The sequence below is a fragment of the Ovis aries genome, chromosome X, assembly GCF_016772045.2.
Source record: "Ovis aries strain OAR_USU_Benz2616 breed Rambouillet chromosome X, ARS-UI_Ramb_v3.0, whole genome shotgun sequence".
Lineage (NCBI taxonomy): Eukaryota > Metazoa > Chordata > Mammalia > Artiodactyla > Bovidae > Ovis > Ovis aries.
The window spans coordinates 103,006,145-103,026,491 of NC_056080.1; the positions used below are offsets into that span (position 1 = coordinate 103,006,145).

Genomic DNA, 20,347 nt, shown 5'->3' on the forward strand with positions numbered 1-20,347 from the left:
TTGAACCCACATCTCCTCAGTCTCCTGCATTGGCAAGCTGGTTCTTTACCTGCTGAGCTATCAGGATTTCTAGGTCTTTAGCAGGACCTTATATCATTTACCCATATCCATATTAATAGATCTTTCAGAGTACTTTAATTTTCTTATATTTTATTCCAGAACACGTTTAGGAAATTATAAAGTCAAAAATATATGCTTGATCATTCACTATGAGAAGAATTAACCACTTTCAAAATGTCTTTGCCATGCATCATCATCCCTTCCCTATGTATATAAGATACATACTTTTATAAAATACTGTTCCAGTCTCGCAGTACTATGATTGTTAAGTTCCTGTCACTTATAGCTTGAATGTTTTTCAAATATCATTAATAAATCTTTGGAATACTAGCATGTTTAAAATATTGCTACTTTTACAATTTGAGGTCAAATTCATGTAACATAAAATTAATTATCAATTCAGTGACATTTAATACACTCGGAATGTCGTGCAAGTATTTTCTGTATCTACCTGCAACTGATTTTCTTTACCCCAAAAGAAACCCTAAATACATGAACTAGTTTTTCTCCATTACCCAAGTTGTTCAGTTCTTTGCAAGAACTAATCTGCTTTCTGCCTCTGTTGAATTTACCTACTCTAGTTATATCATGTAAATGGAACCATACATTATGTGGCATTTCCTGTTTTTCCTTTACCACTTAGCAGAATGATTTCAAGGGACATCAATGTCATAACATATATCAGTGCTTCATTTATTTTTATGGCTGAATAATATCCATTTTACATATCCACAGGGTAATGGAGAAAAACTATTTTATGGCTATAAGGTTACATTTGGGGTAATGAAAATGATTTGGAGGTGAATAGAAATAATACTTTCACAGCATTTGGAATATCCTAAGTGTTGCTGAATTATACCCATTAAAATGCTTAATCTATATCACATCTTATTTATCAAATCATCAAGTGATGGAAATATTTGGGTTTGGGCTGTTATGAATATGTGTTTATATGTGTACTTGTATAAGTACTTTTTTTCACTTCTTTTGGGTATATATTTTGGAGTAGAATTGCTGGGTTATATGGTAATTTTTTTTCCCAGTCTTTCTTCTTCCCTTGTCACACCGTTAGCAATATTCCTGGGTAAGTCACCTGGGATTAAGTTTAAAAACCATCTTGAAATTTTTCTGCTTACATTGGATGAACTTAGACTGAGATTTATTTAAATATTTAATTTTATTTGTTTTGCTGCAGGGTAAATTCTAGAAGAACACCTTTCCTTTTCACAGTTCACCTGCAATTCTTTTTGTTCTGCAAAGAAAGACCCTGCCTTCAGACATAAACGTTACGGTAGTAAAATTCTTGAAATAATTTTGTGCCCCAAGGTAATTCTGTGTTTAAATATTTGAAGCATTGCCAAACTGCTTTCCATGGCAGCTGCATATTTTGGATTCAGGTCAGCACAGTTTCTATACCCTCATCAATTGTTGTACTTTCCTTTATTTTTTGCATTATAGTGGGCATAAAGAGGTATTGCTTAGTGGTTTTAATTTACAATTCTGTTTTGACTGTTATGTATCTTTTCATGTTCTTACTGGCCATTTATATATCTTCTTGTGAGAAATGTATATTCAAGTCATTTTCCTATTTTTTGAATTAGGTTGTCATTTCATTCCTGGGTTCTTTATATACTATAGATACTAGAACTTTGAAAGATAAATAATTTGCAAATATTTTCTTCCAAACTGTGGTGGAGATAATGAAGATAATGGAGACCTCCCTCAAAAGGTCCCATGCATGCACTGCTACTCTCAGTGCCCCCAACCCTGCAGCAGGCCACCACCGACCCACGCCTCCGCCTAGACTCCCAGACACCCATAGGCAAGTCTGGGTCAGTCTCTTGTGGGGTCACTGCTCCTTTCCCCTGGGTCCTAGCGTGCACAAGCTTCTGTTTGTGCACAAGGTTCTGGCAGCTCTATGGTGGGGTTAATGGTGACCTCCTCCAAGAGGGCTTATCCCACACCCAGGTCTGCTGCACCCAGAGCCCCTGTCCTGAGGCAGACCACCGCCGAGCCATACCCTCCACAGGAGACACTCAAACACAGTTCTGGCTCAGTCTTTGTGGGGTCCCTGGGTCCTGTGCACACAAGGTTTGTTTGAGCCCTCTGAGCATCTCTGGCAGGAATGGGATTTGATTCTAACCGTGAATTCGCCCCTCCTACTGTCTTGCTGGGGCTTCTCCTTTGCCCTCGGACATGAGGTATCTCCTCACAACCGCTCCAGCACCTACCATCTTACTGGGGTTTCTCTGACCTTGGACATGGGGAATCTCCACACGGCTGGTCCAGCAAAGTGCAGCTGCTGCTCCTGACTTTGGATGTGGGTTATCTCCTCACAGCTGCTCCAGCAAAGCATAGATGCCACTCCTGACGCCATTTCATGAGAAATGCTGGGCTGGATGAATCACAAGCTGGAACTGAGATTGCTGAGAGAAATATCAATAACCTCAGATATGCAGATGACACCACCCTTATGGTAGAAAGTGAAGAACTAAAGAGCCTCTTGATAAAAGTGAAAGAGAGTGAAAAAGTTGGCTTAAAGCTCAACATTCAGAAAACAAAGATCATGGCATCTGGTCCCATTACTTCACAGCAAATGGATGGGGAAACAGTGGAAACAATGGTAGACTTTATTTCTTTGGGCTCCAAAATCACTGCAGATGGTGACTGCAGCCATGAAATTAAAAGATGTGTACTCCTTGGAAGAAAAGTTGTGACCAACCTAGACAGCATATTGAAAAGCAGAGACATTACTTTGTCAACAAAGGTCCGTCCAGTCAAGGCTATGGTTTTTCCATTGTTCATGTATGGATGTGAGAGTTGGACTATAAAGAAAGCTGAGCGCCAAAGAATTGATGCTTTTGAACTGTGGTATTGGAGAAGACTCCTGAGAGTCCTTTGGACTGCAAGGAGATCAAACCAGTCCATCCTAAAGGAAATCAGTCCTGAATGTTCTTTGGAAAGACTGATGTTGAAGCTGAAACTCCAGTACTTTGGCCACCTCATGCGAAGAGCTGACTCATTTTAAAAGACCCTGATGCTGGGAAACAGTGAAGGTGAGAGAAGGGGACAATAGAGGATGAGATGGTTGGATGGCATCACCGACTCAGTGGGCATGAGTTTGAGTAAACTCTGGAGTTGGTGATGGACAGGGAGGCCTGGCGTGCTGCAGTCCATGGGGACGCAAAGAGTCGGACATGACTGAGCAACTGAAATGAACTGATTTTCTTCCATTTTCCAGATTGTCCTTTTACTTTCTTGATAGTGTCATTTGATGCACAAATGTTTGTGGGGGGTTTTGTTTCATTTTTAGATTTTGATGAAAAAAATTTTTTTCCTCTTCTTCTAGTGACATATCTAAGAAACCATGATCAAATCCAAGATCATGAAGCTTTGTCCTTATATTTGTCTCTTAAGTTTTATATTTTCACCTCTTACATTTAGAACTTTGACCTATACTGATTTAATTATTGGGTATGGTGTGAAGATGTGTCTGAAGTCATTTTTTGTATATGGGTAGCCAGTTTTCTTAGCACCATTTATTTGTTAAATAGGCAACTCTGCTTGCTCTGCTCTCTATATGACAGGCCAATTAACTGAGAGACAGAGTGTTAAGGCAAGGAATATGACTTTATTTAGAAAGCTAGCAGGCCAAGAAGATGGCAGAGTTATGTCGCAAAATGATGATCATACAGGGGTCTGGATGCCAGGTTCTATTATAGAACAGTGATGGGGGGAGATAAAAGGACATTAATCTTTCAAATATCTCCTGGAATTGCCAACCTCATGGAGGAGATGTGTTAATTTTTTCCTTCCTGTAGCCATCCATAGATATATGGTGTGTTGAACAAAGGCATTTGGTTTAACATTCAGGCAGAGGGGCAGGGTTCCCCAAGGCAGCCCATTATGTATCAACAGTATCCTTTTTGTGAACAAAACCAATAGGAAGCAAAGGTTAGAGAAAAATAAACAGATCCATCACGGAATCAGTTCTTCCCTGTAACACTTTGAATTCTCAAGCATCGTTTTTAAAAATCAATTGACCATAGTGTATGGCTTGATTCTGCACTCCCAGTCTATTTATTGTTCCATTCGTCTATTCATATTTTAGTATCACACGTCTATTCGTATTTTAGTATCACACTGCTTTTATTACTGTAGCTTTCTAGCAAGTTTTGAAATATGAAAGTCAGTCCTCCAGCTTGGTTTTTCAAATTCAAGATTATTTTTGCTACAGAAGTCAGTTGCAATTCCATAGCAATTTTAGGATTAGCTTTTCCATTTCTGCAAAAAGAGTGTTGTTGGGATAATGACAGAGATTATATTGAATTTGTAGATCTCTTGGGGTAGTACTACTGTGTTGACAATATTTAGCCTTCCAACCCATGAGTAAAAGATATCTTTTTTAAGTCATCTTTAACTGTCAGTAAGTTTCAATGTACTTCTAATTTTTACTTATTTATTGTCCTAAGTATACTGTTCATTTTGAAACTATAGCAAATGGAATTGTTTTCATTTCCTTTGCAGATTGTTCATTGCTAGTTTATTCAAATATGACTGATTTCTGTGAGCTCCTTTTCTATCCTATAAATATGTAAGTGTTAGTTGCTCAGTCATGCCTGACTCTTTGCGACCCCACAGACTGCAACCCACCAAGCTCTTCTGTCCATGAGACTTTCCAGGGAAGGATACTGGAGTGGGTTGCCATTTCCTTCTCCAGGGGATCTTCCCAACCCAGGGACTGAACCCAGGTCTCCTGCATTCCAGGCAGATTCTTTACCGACTGAGCTACAAGGGAAGCCTATAGTACTTGCTAAATACATTAATCAGCACTAAAATTTGCATTTCTTGATATTTTCTTTGTATGTAACCATGTTATCTGAAGACAGATAATATTACTACTTCCTTTTTGATTTGGATGCCTTTAATATATTTTTCTTGCCTAATTACCCTGGCTAAAATATTCAATAGAATTGACAAATATGAGCATTCTTATCTTGTTCTGGGTGTCAGAGGTAAAGAATTCATGAATCTTGTTTGAATAAGCTCCAAGTGATAAAAAGTGTTTTAAAAAGCATAGTACTGGGGAATTTGAACAGTATTTTACAGAAGTACATATTGCACGTACATAGCGAAGTGATGATGATACACGCCAAGGACATTTTGAAAGTGGTTAATTCTTCTCATTGTGAATGACCTAACATGTATTTTGGACATTATAATATCCTAATTAACTGTGTTCTAGAATAAAATATATGAAATTCAAGCGCTCTGAAAGACCTATTAATATGGATATGTATAAATGATACAAGGTGCTAACAAAAACTTTGTCCATAAGTAAAAACAAGCTCTGTTTCTTTCTTACTAATGAGAAAATATTATAAAATGAATCTTTAAGTAAAAAAACAGTGATAATATACAATAAGGTCTAAGGCGATGTAATGACATAGAAAATGCCTGTTTTTTTTTCCAATGTTGTATGATGATACCATTAGACAAAGTTGCGTGTCCCATCTGATTGGAATTTATAGTCCTGTAAGAGTGTATGATTACACGTAGGCAATTGTCTGCATTCAATCATGAGAGGTATCTGGGTCATCCTCCTAGAGCTTCATCAAATGGCTTCTTCAAGTCAATGCACAAAGCCTAGAATTTGAAGACCCCAGGAAATTTGGAAAGTGTGTGTGTTATTCGCTCAGTTGTGCCTCACTCTTTGAGACCCCGTGGACTGTAGTCCACCAGGTTCCTCTCTCCATTGAATTCTCCAGGGAAGAATGCTGGCATGTTTTGCCAGTTCCTTCTCCAGATCTTCCTGACCCATGGATCAAACCTGGATCTCCTTCATTGCAGGCCGATGCTTTACCTTCTGAGTGAGACAAGATAATAAACATGTGGCCTGTTGCCTAGATTTGGCAAGTCCTTAGGTACAGTCATTGTCTTTTGTCTCTTAGGCATGGATCCTGAATCCATGATACCTCCAAACAATATGATAGCTTGAGAAAACGCTGGAGACAAAAAACTGAGTGGAAAAGATCTAATGTGGGAAGACATGATCAAGTAAAAACTGAAATCTGGAGAACAGATGTGTGATGAAGTCGGGTGCCTTTGATCTCAGTTTGATATCCAATGGAAACCAAAAAGAAAATGCAAAAATATGACCAGGTTTCCTTGAATTGAGTCAAATACAAGGCAGCCATATTTCCTGGTGTCTTTGTCTGTTTACAGTGTTTTTTTCAGACTCGAAGGGCGGAGGGAAAAGAATGCTTGGCGTAGGAAGTTTCAGTACCGGGACAACACTGCCATCATGCGGAAATAATTTGATCAGGTCCAAGCTGTGAGCTGGTCTTCCGTGCTAGGCCTAGCAGTGGAGGCTGGTCAGACCAACTTAGGAACAACAGAACCAGAACTCAAGCCTGGCCTCTCTACCTTTTTCTGTGTGATCTGGCAGGATCAGTGGACAGTCAGGTTCTGGGCTTAGTATCTGATCAGTGAGGGTCCAGGGCCCAGGAGCCCTCCAGCTGCTGCCAGGAAGTCCAGCCACCAGAAGGAGGGAGGCGGGGCCTCAGTTTCCTAACAGTGTGGTGGGCCTTAGAGCTAAGCACTGAAAATGGGGGCATTTGTTTTGTGAATCTGCCCTTTGTAGGGCCTGGGCCCATTGTGACTGGAATGACAGAGCTCAGTGGACTGGCTAATGCTAAGTACCTTAAATAGCTGATGTCATTGACAAAGTTGAGGGTGACCAAAAGTCTAAACAAAGTACCATGACCTGGAGCAAGAAATACCTGTATGGAAGGAATGGGAATACACTGATTTGCTGGTTTGAGTCAGAACATTTTCTAGGAGCCTGCAGATGGTCAAGTGGATGAAAATCACAAATGTAGTGGAAGGCCTACATTCTCTGAACCTACCCACCAGCTGGGAACTTCTGTGTCTTTCCAGGTTCACTGTAAAGCCCAGGGTCAATACCCTTGTCCTGACCTGCCCCTGATGTTATCTCAGTTCTTGCAGGGTGGGCAAAGACCTGGCTTTGGGGTTGGTGTGTGCAAAGTCTCTTCAGTCATGTCAGACTCTGTGCGACCCTATGGATTGCAGCCTGCCAGGCAAGATGGCATTATTTCCTTCCTGTGATTTAAGATGGAAAGCAAACTGCTGCACTTTGAGGATCATGTTTTACCTACTTCTAAGCTATGGTTTTACTCTACTTCTAAACTACTTTATCTTGGGGGACTCCAAAATCACTGCAAATGGTGACTGCAGCCATGAAATTAAAAGACGCTTACTCCTTGGAAGAAAAGCTATGACCAACCTAGATAGCATATTAAAAAGCAGAGACATTACTTTGCCAACAAAGGTCCATCTAGTCAAAGCTATGGTTTTTCTAGTAGTCATGTATCAGTGTGAGAGTAGGAATATAAAGAAAGCTGAGTGTCAAAGCATTGATGCTTTTGAGCTGTGGTGTTGGAGAATACTCTTGAGAGTCCCTTGGACTGCATGGAGATCAAACTAGTCAATCCTAAAGGAAATCAGTCATGAATATTCATTGGAAGGACTGATGTTGAAGATGAAACTCCAATATTTTGGTCACCTGATGTGAAGAACTGACTCATTTGAAAAGACCCTGATACTCAGAAAGATTGAAGGTGGGAAGAGAAGGGGATGACAGAGGATGAGATGGTTGGATGGCCTCACCAACTTGATGGACATGAATTTGAGCAGGCTCCGAGAGTTGGTGATGGACAGGAATGCCTGGTGTGCATGGGGTTGCAAAGAGTCGGACATGACTGTGCGACTGAACTGAACTGAAGCAATGTGGTAAGTCTGAACCAAACATACATTTACGTATTGTACAAAGCCAATATTAACATTGGAATTAATGTTTAAATATTTGGAGAAAACAACTAATGGTGTCTTCACTTCTAAGGTGACTTTTTTGTGGGTGTACTTTCAATTTTGCCCATGTATAGTGACAAACAAGGCTTAATTTTGATAGTATTCTGTATAACATCATATTCTCTAAAAATGACACAGCACTATCCACATAATGAAATGACTAAATATTTCGCTGTTATAGTCAAGGGTTTTAATAAATCATTACTTGACACAAAATCCAGTCATCTATACTTAATGACATTTAAGTAGCCTCTCTATATAAGACCTAAGAAACTAACAGGACAAATCTCCAACTGTATGGAAATTCCACATAAAAATTGTCATTTGAAATCCTTAACAAACAAAATGTTCATACACACCTGCTGCAGCCTTTAAAATTATAAATAGAATAACAACTGGACTGTAATAAATTTAGATGTTGAGATTTTACTGAGCTTTGGCCAATAATGAATATCCTACTTTATCCTATTTACTTTATAATTGTCAAATTTTGTATTTCTTTGCCAGATATTTTAATATCCTTAGGATTTGAACAATTTTAAAGGTATTATAAGATTTAGCAAGGAAAGTATTATTAGTTACCACATAAAGAATAATACTATTGGAAATTTCGAATTATCTAAAATTGTGGGAAATATCCATGGCACTTAATTCTACCTATTTTGTTACCAGGATGGAATTGAGCTAAGATTTTCTATGATTGTCTATGTATGTAGGTGAACACTCCTTTGATCAAATATTGATGGGCTTCCCTGGTGGCTCAGAAGGTAAAGAATCTGCTTGCAGTGCATGAGACCTGGGTTCCATTACTGGGTCGGGAAGATCCCCTGGAGAAGGGAATGGCAATACTCTGCAGTATTCTTACCTGGAGGATTCCATGGAGAGAGGAACCTGGTGGGCTATGTCCATGGAGTCTCAAAGAGTCAGACACAAGTGAGTGTCTAACACACACACACTGATTGATTGGCCTGTATCTATTTACTTAAATGGTATCAGCTTTTGTGATTAATCATACATAATATTTGAATATTTATCATGTTGGTAATGCTAGATGCCGCAGGAACATGGCATTTGTGATCAACTGTTTCTATTTGACCTTCGAAGGTTTGTGAATTCTCATCACTTGAGAAATTTACAGTCTCCTAGAAGAAGCCTCTGGCTCACACCAGCAAGTCAGTCTATTCCCATTTCTTCCAAATAGGTCCTTCTTACTCCAAGCTATGGTGTGTGTGTGCTTTTGTGCTCAGTTGCTCAGGTCTGTCTGACTCTTTGCAACCCCATGGACTATAGCCTGCCATGCTCATTTGTCCATGGGTTTTCCTGGCTTTACTATAGGCTTTTGGGTGGATTCAACTTCATCAATGACACCGGCTCTTTAGGGTACTTGGCACTAGTCAGTCCACTGCCCTCTGTCACTCCTGTCACAATGGGCCCAGGCCCCACAACACCCAAAAGGCAGAATCACAACACTAATGCCTCCCTTTTCTGCACTGGGCTCTAAGTCCCATCCACACTGTTGGGAAACGGAGGCCCCGCCTCCCTCCTTCCTATGCTTGGACTTCCTGGCAGAAACTGGAGGGCCCCTGGGCCCTGGCCCCTCACTGATTAGACACTAAGCCGAAACCTGACTCTGTCCCTGTTCCTGCCAGGCAACAAAGAGCATGCCAGGCTTGGGCTCAGGTGTGTTAGGCTTGCATTGACCTGAGCTACCTCCACTGTTCCTCTGAAGGAAGAACTGATCACAGCTTGGGCCCGATCAAACTGTTTCCGCACGATGGCAGTATTATCCCGGAACAGACAAGAAGCCCTGCTCCAAGCATTCTCCTCCGCCCTTCAAGTCTGAAAAAACACCAGGAACAAAGACACCAGGAAATATGGCTGCCTTGTATTTTGCTTGGTTTGAGGAAACCATGTCTTAGTCTTTGTTAGTTTTTTGGTTTCCATTGGATATCAAAATGAGATCTAAGTGGCCCAACCTCATCAGGAATCTTCATTTTTCTAGATTCCATTTTCTACTTGACCAAGTCTTCCCACATTTGCTCTTCTTCACCCAACACTTTATCTCCAGTATTTTCTCATGATATCAAATTGTTTGGAGGTATCAAGGGGCAAACCTGAGGGATCCATGCCTAAGAGAGGAAAGAAAATGACTATGCCTAAGGACTTGGCCAATCTGGGCAATGGGCAATGTGATTATTATTCTATCTCACTTCCCAAATTCCCTGGGCTCTTCATATGTTAGATCTTGTGTGTTGAGTTGGAGGAGCCATTTGGTGGAGCTCTAGGAGGAAGGACTGGAGACCTCGCATGACTGAATGTAGACAATCTTCTAATTAGAATCATACATTGTTACATGAGTATAAATTCCAATCAGATGTGACCTGTGACTTTGTCACATAATTTGACACTAAAAATCAAGCATTTTCCATGCCATTAAATGGCCTTAGACTTTACTGTTTATGTTTGACACTTTTTTTTTTACTTCAAGATCCATTTTATAGTATTTTCTCATTGGTAAGAAACAGAGCTTATTTTTACTTTTGCACAAAGTCTTTAGCAGCATCTTGTATCATTTACACATTTCCATATTAAGGTATCTTTCAGAGTTATTAACTTTTCTTCTATTAAAGAAAAGATTTTTTACTCTGCTGGGTCTTCACTGCTGTGTGGGCTTTTCTCTAGTTGCAAGGAGCTTCTCCTTGTGATGGCTTCTCTTCTTATGGGGCACAGGCTATATGGCACGCGGACTTCAGTAGTTGCAATGTATGGGCTCAGTAGTTGCAGCTCCCAGGCTCTAGAGCACGGGATTTGTAACTGTACACAGGCTTAGTTGCCCCATGGCATGTGGGATCTTTCAGGATCAGGGATTGAACCTGTGTCTCCTGCATTGGCGGGCAGATTCTTTCCCTTAAGCCACAAGGGAAGCCTGAATTTTCTTATATTTTATTCTAGAACACATTTGTTGTATTAGTCGCTCAGTTGTGTCTGACTCTTTGCGGCCCCACGGACTGTATCCCACCAGACTTCTCTGTCCATGGAATTCTCCAGGGAAGAAAACTGGAGTGGGTTGCCATTTCCTTCTCAGGGGATCTTCCTGACCCAGGGTTCAAACCCGCGTCTCCTGCACTGCAGGCAGATTCTTTACCATCTGAGCCAAACATGTTTAGGATATTATAATGTCAAAATATATTTTAGGTCATTCACAATGAGAAGAATGAACCACTTTCAAAATGTCCTTTCCACGCATCATCATCATCCCTTCCCTGTACATAAGTATGTAAGATATGTACTTTTATAAAATAATGTTCAAATTCCCAAGTACTATGTTTGTTAACAAACAAGTTTTTATCATTTTTAACTCGTTCAAAGAAGATTTCTGAATTCTTTACTCCTGACATCCGGAAAAAGAGAAGAATACCCACTTTTGTCAATTCTATTGAATATTTTAGCCAAGGTAATCAGGCTAGAAAAATGTATTAAAGGCAGCCAGATTAGAAAAGAAGTAGTAAAATTATCTGTCTTCAGAAATAAAATGCTTACATTTAATATCTAAGAAATCCACAGAAGCAATATAAATGCTGATTAATGAATTTAGCAAGTACTATAGGATAGAAAAGCAACTCACAGAAATCAACTCATATTTGTAGAAACTAGCAATGAACAATCTGCAAATGAAGTGAAAGCAATTCCATTTGTAATAGTTTCAAAATGAATAATATTCTTAAGACTACATATAACCAAGGAAATAGAAGCCTAGTACATTGAAAATTACTGACAATTAAGGATGATCTAAATAAATACAAAGATATCCTTTATTCATGGGTTGGAAAACTAAATATTGTCAAGACAGTAGTACTACCCCAAAGGGTACTACAAATTCACTATAATCTCTGTCATTATCCCAACAACACTCTTTTTGCAGAAATGGAAAAGCTAATCCTAAAATTTCTATGGAATTGCAACTGACTTCTGTAGCCAAAATAATCTTGAATGTGAAAAACCAAGCTGGGGGACTGATTTCCATATTTCAAAACTTGCTAGAAACCTACAATAATCAAATCAGTGTGATACCAAATAAGAATAGACCCTTAGAACAATTAAATAGATTGAGAGTGGAGAATCAACCCATACTCTATGATCAAATGATTTTTGAAAAAGGTGTGTAGGTAATTTAAAGGGCAGAGTTGTCTCTTAACAAATGGTGCTGAAATAAAAAATGACTTAGACACCTACTTCACACCATATACAATAATAAACTCAGTATGTGTCTAAGTTCTAAGTGTAAGAGGTTGAAAGTATAAACTTGTAGAGAAAAATATAAGGACAAGCTTCATGACCTTGAATTTGGTAATGGTAACAACTTTTGTGCATCAAAGGACCCTATCAAGAAAGTGAAAGGGCAGTCTTGAAAATGGGAGAAAATACTTGCAAACTGTTTGTCTTCCAAAGTTCTAGTATCCAGAGTATATAAAGAACTCAATGACAAAAAGACAACCCAATTTAAAAAATAGGAAAAGGACTTGAATATATGTTTCTTCACGATACATGGGCTTCCCTGGTGGCTTGGACTGTGAAAGATCTGCCTATAATGCAGGAGACCTGGGTTCGATTCCTGGGTCGGGAACATCTTCTGGAGAAGGGAATGGCTACCCACTCTAAAGCCTCATGGACAGAGGAGCCTGGTGGGCTACAGCCCATGGGGTTGCAAAGAGGCGAACAGAGTGAGCAACTAACACTTTCACTTTCACTTTTTAAAATTTAAAATTTATTTTTTAATTGGAAGATAATTGCTTTACAGAATCGTGTTGGCTTCTGCCAAACATCAGCATGAATCATCCATAGGCATACATATAAAGGAGATACATAAATGGCCAGCAAACCCATGAAAAGATACATAACAGTCAAAACAAAAATGTAAATTAAACCCACCAAGTGGTACCTCTTTATGGCCAGTACAATGTAAGAAAGGAAAGAAAAGTACAAGCATTGATGAGGATGTGGAGGAATTAGAACATTCATGCAGTGCTGGTGGGAATTGAAAATGTGCGGCTCTATGGAAAACAGTTTGGTGATGTTTCAAATATTTAAACATAGAATAATCACATGGCACAAAGTTAATTCAAGAAATTTACTATCATAACTTTATTTCTGAAGGCAAGATCTTTCATTTCAGAACAGTAAGAGTTGCAGGTGAACTGTTAAAAGGTCATTTGGAATTCTTTTAGAATTTATCCTGCAGCAAAACAAAATTAAATATGACCCAGCAATTCTACTCCAAGCATGTGTGCGTGCTCTGTCACTTAGTCATGTCCAACTTTTTGTGACCCCATGGACTGTAGCCCTCCAAGCTTCTTAGGCAAGAATACCGGAGTGGGTTGCCATTAGGATTCATCTCCAGGGGCTCTTCCCTATGCAGGGATCTAAATCGCATCTCCTTCATCCCCTGCATTGACAGGCAGGTTCTTTACCACTGAGCCACCTGGGAAGATATATACCCAAAAGAACTGAAGACAAATACTTACACATACATGTATATAGATATATTCAGAGCGGACTATTCACAACAGCCAAAAGGTGGACACAAGCAATATGTCCATCACTTGATGATTTGATAAACAAGATGTGATATAGATTAACCATTTTAATGGGCATAATTCAGCAACATTTAGGATACTCCAAATGCTGTGCAAATATTATCAAGCTCTCAGTCGCTGAGTCATGTCTGACTCTACTGCGACCCCATGGACTGTGGCCCGCCAGGCTCCTGTGTCCATGGGAGTCCCCAGGCAGGAATACTGGAGTGGGTTGCCATTCCCTTCTCCAAAGTATTATCACTATTCACCTCCAAATCATTTTCATTACCCCAAATGAAGCCCTCAGTTCAGTTCAGTCGCTCAGTCATGTCTGACGCTTTGCAACCCCCATGGACTGCAGCACGCCAGGCTTCCCTGTCCATCACCAACTCCCAGAGCCTACCCAAACTCATGTCCATCACGTCGGTGATCCCATCCAACCATGTCATCCTCTGTCATCCCCTTTTCCTCCTGTCTTCAATCTTTCCCAGCATTAGGGTCTTTTCCAATGACTCGGTACTTTGCGTCAGGTGGCCAAAGTATTGGCGTTTCATCTTCAGCATTAGTCCTTCCAATGAATATTCAGGACTGATTTCCTTTAGGATTGACTAGTTTGGTGTCCTTGCAGTCCAAGGGACTCTCGAGAGTCTTCTCTAACACCACAGTTCAAAAGCATCAATTCTTCGGCACTCAGCTTTATTCATAGTCCAACTCTCATATCCATTCATGACTACTGGACAAACCATAGTTTTGACTAGATGGACCTTTCTTGGTAAAGTAATCTCTCTGCTTTGTAATATGCTATTTAGGTTGGTCATAGTTTTTCTTCCAACCAGCAAGTGTCTTTTAATTTCATGGCTGCAGTCACCATCTGCAGTGATTTTGGAGCCCCCCAAAATAAAGGATGTCACTGTATCCATTGTTTCCCCATCTATTTGCCATGAAGTGATGGGACCAGATGCCATGATCTTAGTATTCTGAATGTTGAGTTTTAAACCAACTTTTTCACTCTTCTCTCTCACTTTCATCAAGAGCCTCTTTAGTTCTTCTTCGCTTTCTGCCATAAGGATGGTGTCATCTGCGTATCTGAGGTTATTGATGTTTCTCCCGGCAATCTTGATTCCAGCTTGTGCTTCATCCAGCCCGGCATTTTGCATGATATACTCTGCATAGAAGTTAAATAAGCAGGGTGACAATTTACAGCTTTGACCTATTCCTTTCCCAGTTCTAACTGTTGCTTCTTGACCTGTATACAGATTTCTCAGGAGGAAGGTCAGGTGGTCTGGTATTCCCATCTCTTTCAGAATTTTCCACAGTTTATTGTGATCCACACAGTCAAAGGCTTTGGCATAGTCAATAAAGCAGAAATAGATGTTTTTCTGGAACTCTCTTGATTTTGCAATGATCCAGCAGATGTTGGCAATTTGATCTCTGGTTCCTCTGCCTTTTATAAAACCAGCTTGAACATCTGGAAGTCCTCAGTTTATGTACTTGTAATGTTGAAGCCTGGCTTGGAGAATTTTGAGCATTACTTTGCTAGTGTGTGAGATGAGTGCAGTCGTGAGATAGTTTGAACATTCTTTGGCATTGCCTTTCTTTGGGATTGGAATGAAAACTGACCTTTTCCAGTCTTGTGGCCACTACTGAGTTTTCCAAATTTGCTGGCATATTGAGTTGCAACACGTTCACAGCATCTTTTAGGATTTAAAATAGCTCAACTGAAATTCCATCACCTCCACTAGCTTTGTTTGTAGTGATGCTTCCTAAGGCCCACTTGACTTCGCATTCCAGGATGTCTGGCTCTAGGTGAGTTTTCACACCAACATAGTTATCTAGGTCATGAAGATCTTCCTTGTACAGTTCTCCTGTGTATTCTTGCCACCTCTTCTTAATATCTTCTGCTTCTGTTAGGTCCATACCATTTCTCTCCTTTATTGTGCTCTTCATTGCATGAAACGTTCCCTTGGTATCTCTAATTTTCTTGAAACCCTAGACCCATGAAATAGTTTTTCTCCATTACTCTGGATAGGTAAAATGGATATTATTCCACCATAAAAAGAAATGAAGCACCAGTGTATGTTCTGACATTGATGCACCTTGAAATCATTCTGCCAAGTGGTAAAGTAGAGACAGGAAATGCCACATTATGTATGGTTCCATTTATATGATATAGCTAGAGTAGGTGAATCCAACAGAGGCAAAAGCAGATTAGTATTTGCCAAGAGCTGGACAAATTGGGTAATGGAGAAAAACTAGTTCATGGATCTAGGGTTTCTTTTGGGGTAATGAAAATGAATTGAGAATAGAGAGAGATAATACCTGGCACAACATTCCATGTGTATTAAATGTCACTGAATTGCTAAGTCACTTCAGTCGTGTCCGACTCTGTGCGACCCCATAGACAGCAGCCCACCAGGCTCCCCAGTCCAAGGGATTCTCCAGGCAAGAACACTGGAGTGGGTTGCCATTTTCTTCTCCAATGCATGAAAGTGAAAAGTGAAAGTGAAGCCGCTCAGTCCGACCCTTAGTGACCCCATGGACTGCAGCCTTCCAGGCTCCTCCATCCATGGGATTTTCCAGGCAAGAGTACTGGAGTGGGGTGCCATTGCCTTCTCCAGTCACTGAATTATACATATGAAAATAATTAATTGTATGTTATAAGAACTTTACCTCAAATTGTAATAATGGCAATAATTTAAACATGTCAGTATTCCAAAGATTTCTTAATGATATTTGAAAAGCGTTCAAGCTAGATAAGAACTTGTTGTAACAGTCAGAGTATTGGGGAATTTGAACAGTGTTTTATAAAAGTACATATCTTACATATGTAAGGAAAGGATGATGATGCATGGCAAAGACATTTTGAACGTGATTAATTCTTCTCATAGTGAAGGTTCTAAGACATTTTTTGACTTTGTAATTTTTTAAATGTGTTCTAGAATAAAATATAAGAAAATTCAAGCACTCTGAAAGATCTATTGATATGGATATGGGTAAATGAAATAACGTCCTGCTAAAGAGTTTGTGCAAAGGTAGAAACATACTCTGTGTCTTAGTGATGAGAAAATACTATTTTAAGACTGATCTTGAAGGAAAAGAAAAGTGACAAACATACACAGTAAAGTTGAAGGCCATTGAATGGTACTGAAAATACCTGTTTTTTCTAATGTTAAATGATAACATGAGACAAAGTCACGTGTCACATGTGATTGGAATTTATACTCATGTAAGAATGTATGATTGTAAGTAGGAGATTGGAGTAGGAGATTTCCTGCATTCAGTCATGTGAGGTCTCTGGTCCTTCCTCCTAGGGCTCCACCAAATGGCTGCTCCAACACAACACAAGGTCTAACATATGAAGACCCCAGGGAATATGGAAAATGCGATAGGATAATGACCACCACGTGGGCTGTTGCCTAGATTGACCAAGTCCTTAGGTATATCATTTTTTTTTTTTTCCTTTCTTAGGCATGAATTCCCGAGGTTTGCCCCTTGACACCGCAAATCAATTTAATAGCATGAGAAAATACTGGAGATAAAAGGCTGAGAGAATAAGAGCAAATGTAGGAAGCCTTGGTCAATTAGGAAAAGAAATCTGGAAAAGAGAGGATGCCCGATGAGGTAGGATGACTTACATCTCAGTTTGATAACTAACGGAAAGCAAAAATTAAATGCAGAAGTATGAACAGGTTTCATCAAACTGAACAAAATACTGGGCAGCCACATTTTCCTATATCTTTTTTCATGGTGTTTTTTCAGACTCAAAGGGCGGGAGAAGGATGCTTGGAGCAGGGCTCCTTGTCTGTTCTGAGACCATACCGCCATCGTGCAGTAACAGTTTGATCGGGCTCAAATTTGAGCTGTTCCTCCTTGACAACCTGGTCAGGCCAATGGAAGAGAAAACAGAACCTGAACTCAAGCCTGGCCTCTCTACCTTTTTCTCTATGGTCTGGCAGGAGCAGGGGCGGTCAGTCAACTCCGTGAGGGGCCAGGGCCCAGGAATCAGCCGACTGCTTCCAGCTTCCAGTACATTCCTGATTTTCATTCCCATGAGCTACTGCAGTCTCCTACATGTCCTGGCTCACACCAACAAAGCCCCCATTCTTTCCACACAGGTCCTTCTTGCTCCAAGCGATGGTACTTTAGACATTTGGTCACCCTCAACTCCATCAATGACACCGGTTCTTTAGGGTACTTGGCACTGGCCCGTCCATTGCGCTCTGTTGCTCTTGTCACAATAGGCCCAGACCCTACAACCCAGGGGTTACCAGGAGGCCTGAACCCCAAAGGGCAGATTCACAAGACAAATGTCCCTATTTTCCTTGCTTGGCTCTAAGTCCAGCCCACACTGTTAGGAAACTGAGGCCCCGCCTCCCTCCTTCCAGTGGCTGGACTTCCGGGTAGCCTCTGGAGGGCTCCTGGGCCCTGGGCCCTGACTGCTCAGATACTAAGCCCAGAACCTGACTGTCCGCTGATCCTGCCAAACCACAGAGAAAAAGGTAGAGAGGGGCCAGGCTTGAGTTCAGGTTCTGTTGGTTCTACATTGGTCTGACCTGCCTCCACTGCTAGGCCTTGCAAAGAAGAGCAGCTCACAGCTTGGGCCCGATCAAAGGCTTTCCGCATGATGGCGGTATGGTCTCAGAACAGACAAGGAGCCCTGCTCCAAGCATTCTTCTCCCGCCCTTCCAGTTTGAAAAAACACTGTGAACTAAGGCAGTAGGAAATATGGCTACTTTTTACTTTCCTGGTTTGAGGAAACCAGCTACTAGTCTTGTCTTTTTTTTTTTTTTTTTTTTAATAATACATGACATTTATTATTTTTTAATATAATTTTATTTTAATTGGAGGTTAGCTTTACAATATTGTATCGGTTTACTGTACATTTTTTACAATACTTTACAATATTGTATTGGTTTTCCATACATCAACATGAATCCCCCACAGGTATACATGTGTTCCCCATCGTGAACTCCCCTCCCTTCTCCCTCCTGGTACCATCCCTCTGGGTCATCCCAGTGCACCAGCCTGAAGCATCCAGTATCATGCATCGAACTTGGACTGGTGATTCGTTTCATATATATTATACAGGTTTCAATGCCATTCTCCCGAATCATCCCCACCCCCACCCTCTCCCACAGAGTCCAAAAGACTGTTCTATACATCTGTGTCTCTTTTGCTATCTCGCAGACAGGCTTATCGTTACCATCTTTCTAAATTCCATATTTATGCCTTAACATAGTGTATTGGTGTTTTTAACTATTTTCGGTGATTCCAAAATCACTGCAGATGGCGACTGCAGCCATGAAATTAAAAGATGCTTACTCCTTGGAAGAAAAGTTATGACCAACCTAGATAGCATTAGAGACATTACTTTGCCAACGAAGGTCCGTCTAGTCAAGGCCATGGTTTTTCCAGTGGTCATGTATGGATGTGAGAGTTGTACTGTGAAGAAAGCTGAGCGCCGAAGACTCTGATGCTGGGAGGGATTGGGGGCAGTTGGAGAAGGGGACGACAGAGGATGAGATGGCTGGATGGCATCACTGACTCGATGGACGCGAGTCTGAGTGAACTCCGGGAGTTGGTGATGGACAGGGAGGCCTGGCATGCTGCGATTCATGGGGTCGCGAAGAGTCGGACATGACTGAGTGACTGAACTGGACTGAACTGAAGAATGTATGATCTATGATCATAACGAGGAGATTGGAGTAGGAGATTGCCTGCATTCAGTCATGTGAGGTCTCTGGTCCTTCCTCCTAGGGCTCCACCAAGTGGCTGCTCCAACACAACACACAAGGTCTAACATATGAAGACCCCAGGGAGTTTGGGAAATGCGATAGAATAATAACCACCACGTGGGCTGTTGCCTAGACTTACCAAGTCATTAGGTATCTCATTTTTTTTTCTTCCTTTGGCATGAATTCCTGAGGCTTGCCCCTTGACACCACGAAACAATTTGATAGCATGAAAAACTGCTGGAGATAAAAGGATGAGAGAATAAGAGCAAATGTGGGAAACCTTGGTCAAGTACAAAAGGGAATCTGGAAAATGGAAGATGCCCGATGAGTTTGGATGGCTTACATCTCAGTTTGATATCTAACGGAAAGCAAAAATTAAATGCAGCAGTATGAACAGGTTTCATTAATCTGAACTAAATACTGGGCAGCCACATTTTCCCATATCTTTGTTCATGGCGTTTTTTCAGGCTCGAAGGGCGGGAGAAGGACGCTTGGAGCAGGGCTCCTTGTCTGTTCTGAGACCATACCGCCATCGTGCGGTAACAGTTTGATCGGGCTCAAGCTGTGAGCTGTTCCTCCTTGACAACCTGGTCAGGCCAATGGAAGAGAAAACAGAACCTGAACTCAAGCCTGGCCTCTCTACCTTTTTCTCTGTGGTCTGGCAGGAGCAGGGGCGGTCAATCAACTCCGTGAGGGGCCAGGGCCCAGGAGCCAGTTGGCTGATCCAGTACATTCCTGATTTTCATTCCCTTGAGCAACTGCAGTCTCCGAGATGTCCTGGCTCACACCAACAAGGCGCCCATTCTTTCCACACAGGTCCTTCTTGCTCCAAGCCATGGTACTTTAGACATTTGGTCACCCTCAACTCCATCAATGACATCGGCTCATTAGTGTACTTGGCACTGGCCCGTTTATTGCCCTCTGTTGCTCCTGTCACAGTGGGCCCAGACCCTACAACACACGGGTAACCAGGAGGCCTGAACCCCAAAGGGCAGATTCACAAGTCAAATGCTCCCATTTTCCTTGCTTGGCTCTAAGTCCAGGCCACACTGTTAGGAAACTGAGGCCCCGCCTCCCTCCTTCCAGTGG

The 20,347-nt window shown here is 41.0% G+C and overlaps 1 long non-coding RNA gene across 1 annotated transcript in view; it reads left to right on the forward strand.

The window, feature by feature from the left end:
- The window catches only part of LOC121818178 (uncharacterized), a 44,405-nt gene extending 39,079 nt beyond the window's left edge, over nt 1–5,326 (forward strand). The window contains exon 2 of the long non-coding RNA XR_009598789.1: nt 1,256–5,326. This is a non-coding gene — a long non-coding RNA (uncharacterized LOC121818178). The remainder of the gene's footprint in view (nt 1–1,255) is intronic.
- The last annotated feature ends 15,021 nt before the right edge of the window (nt 5,327–20,347 follow it).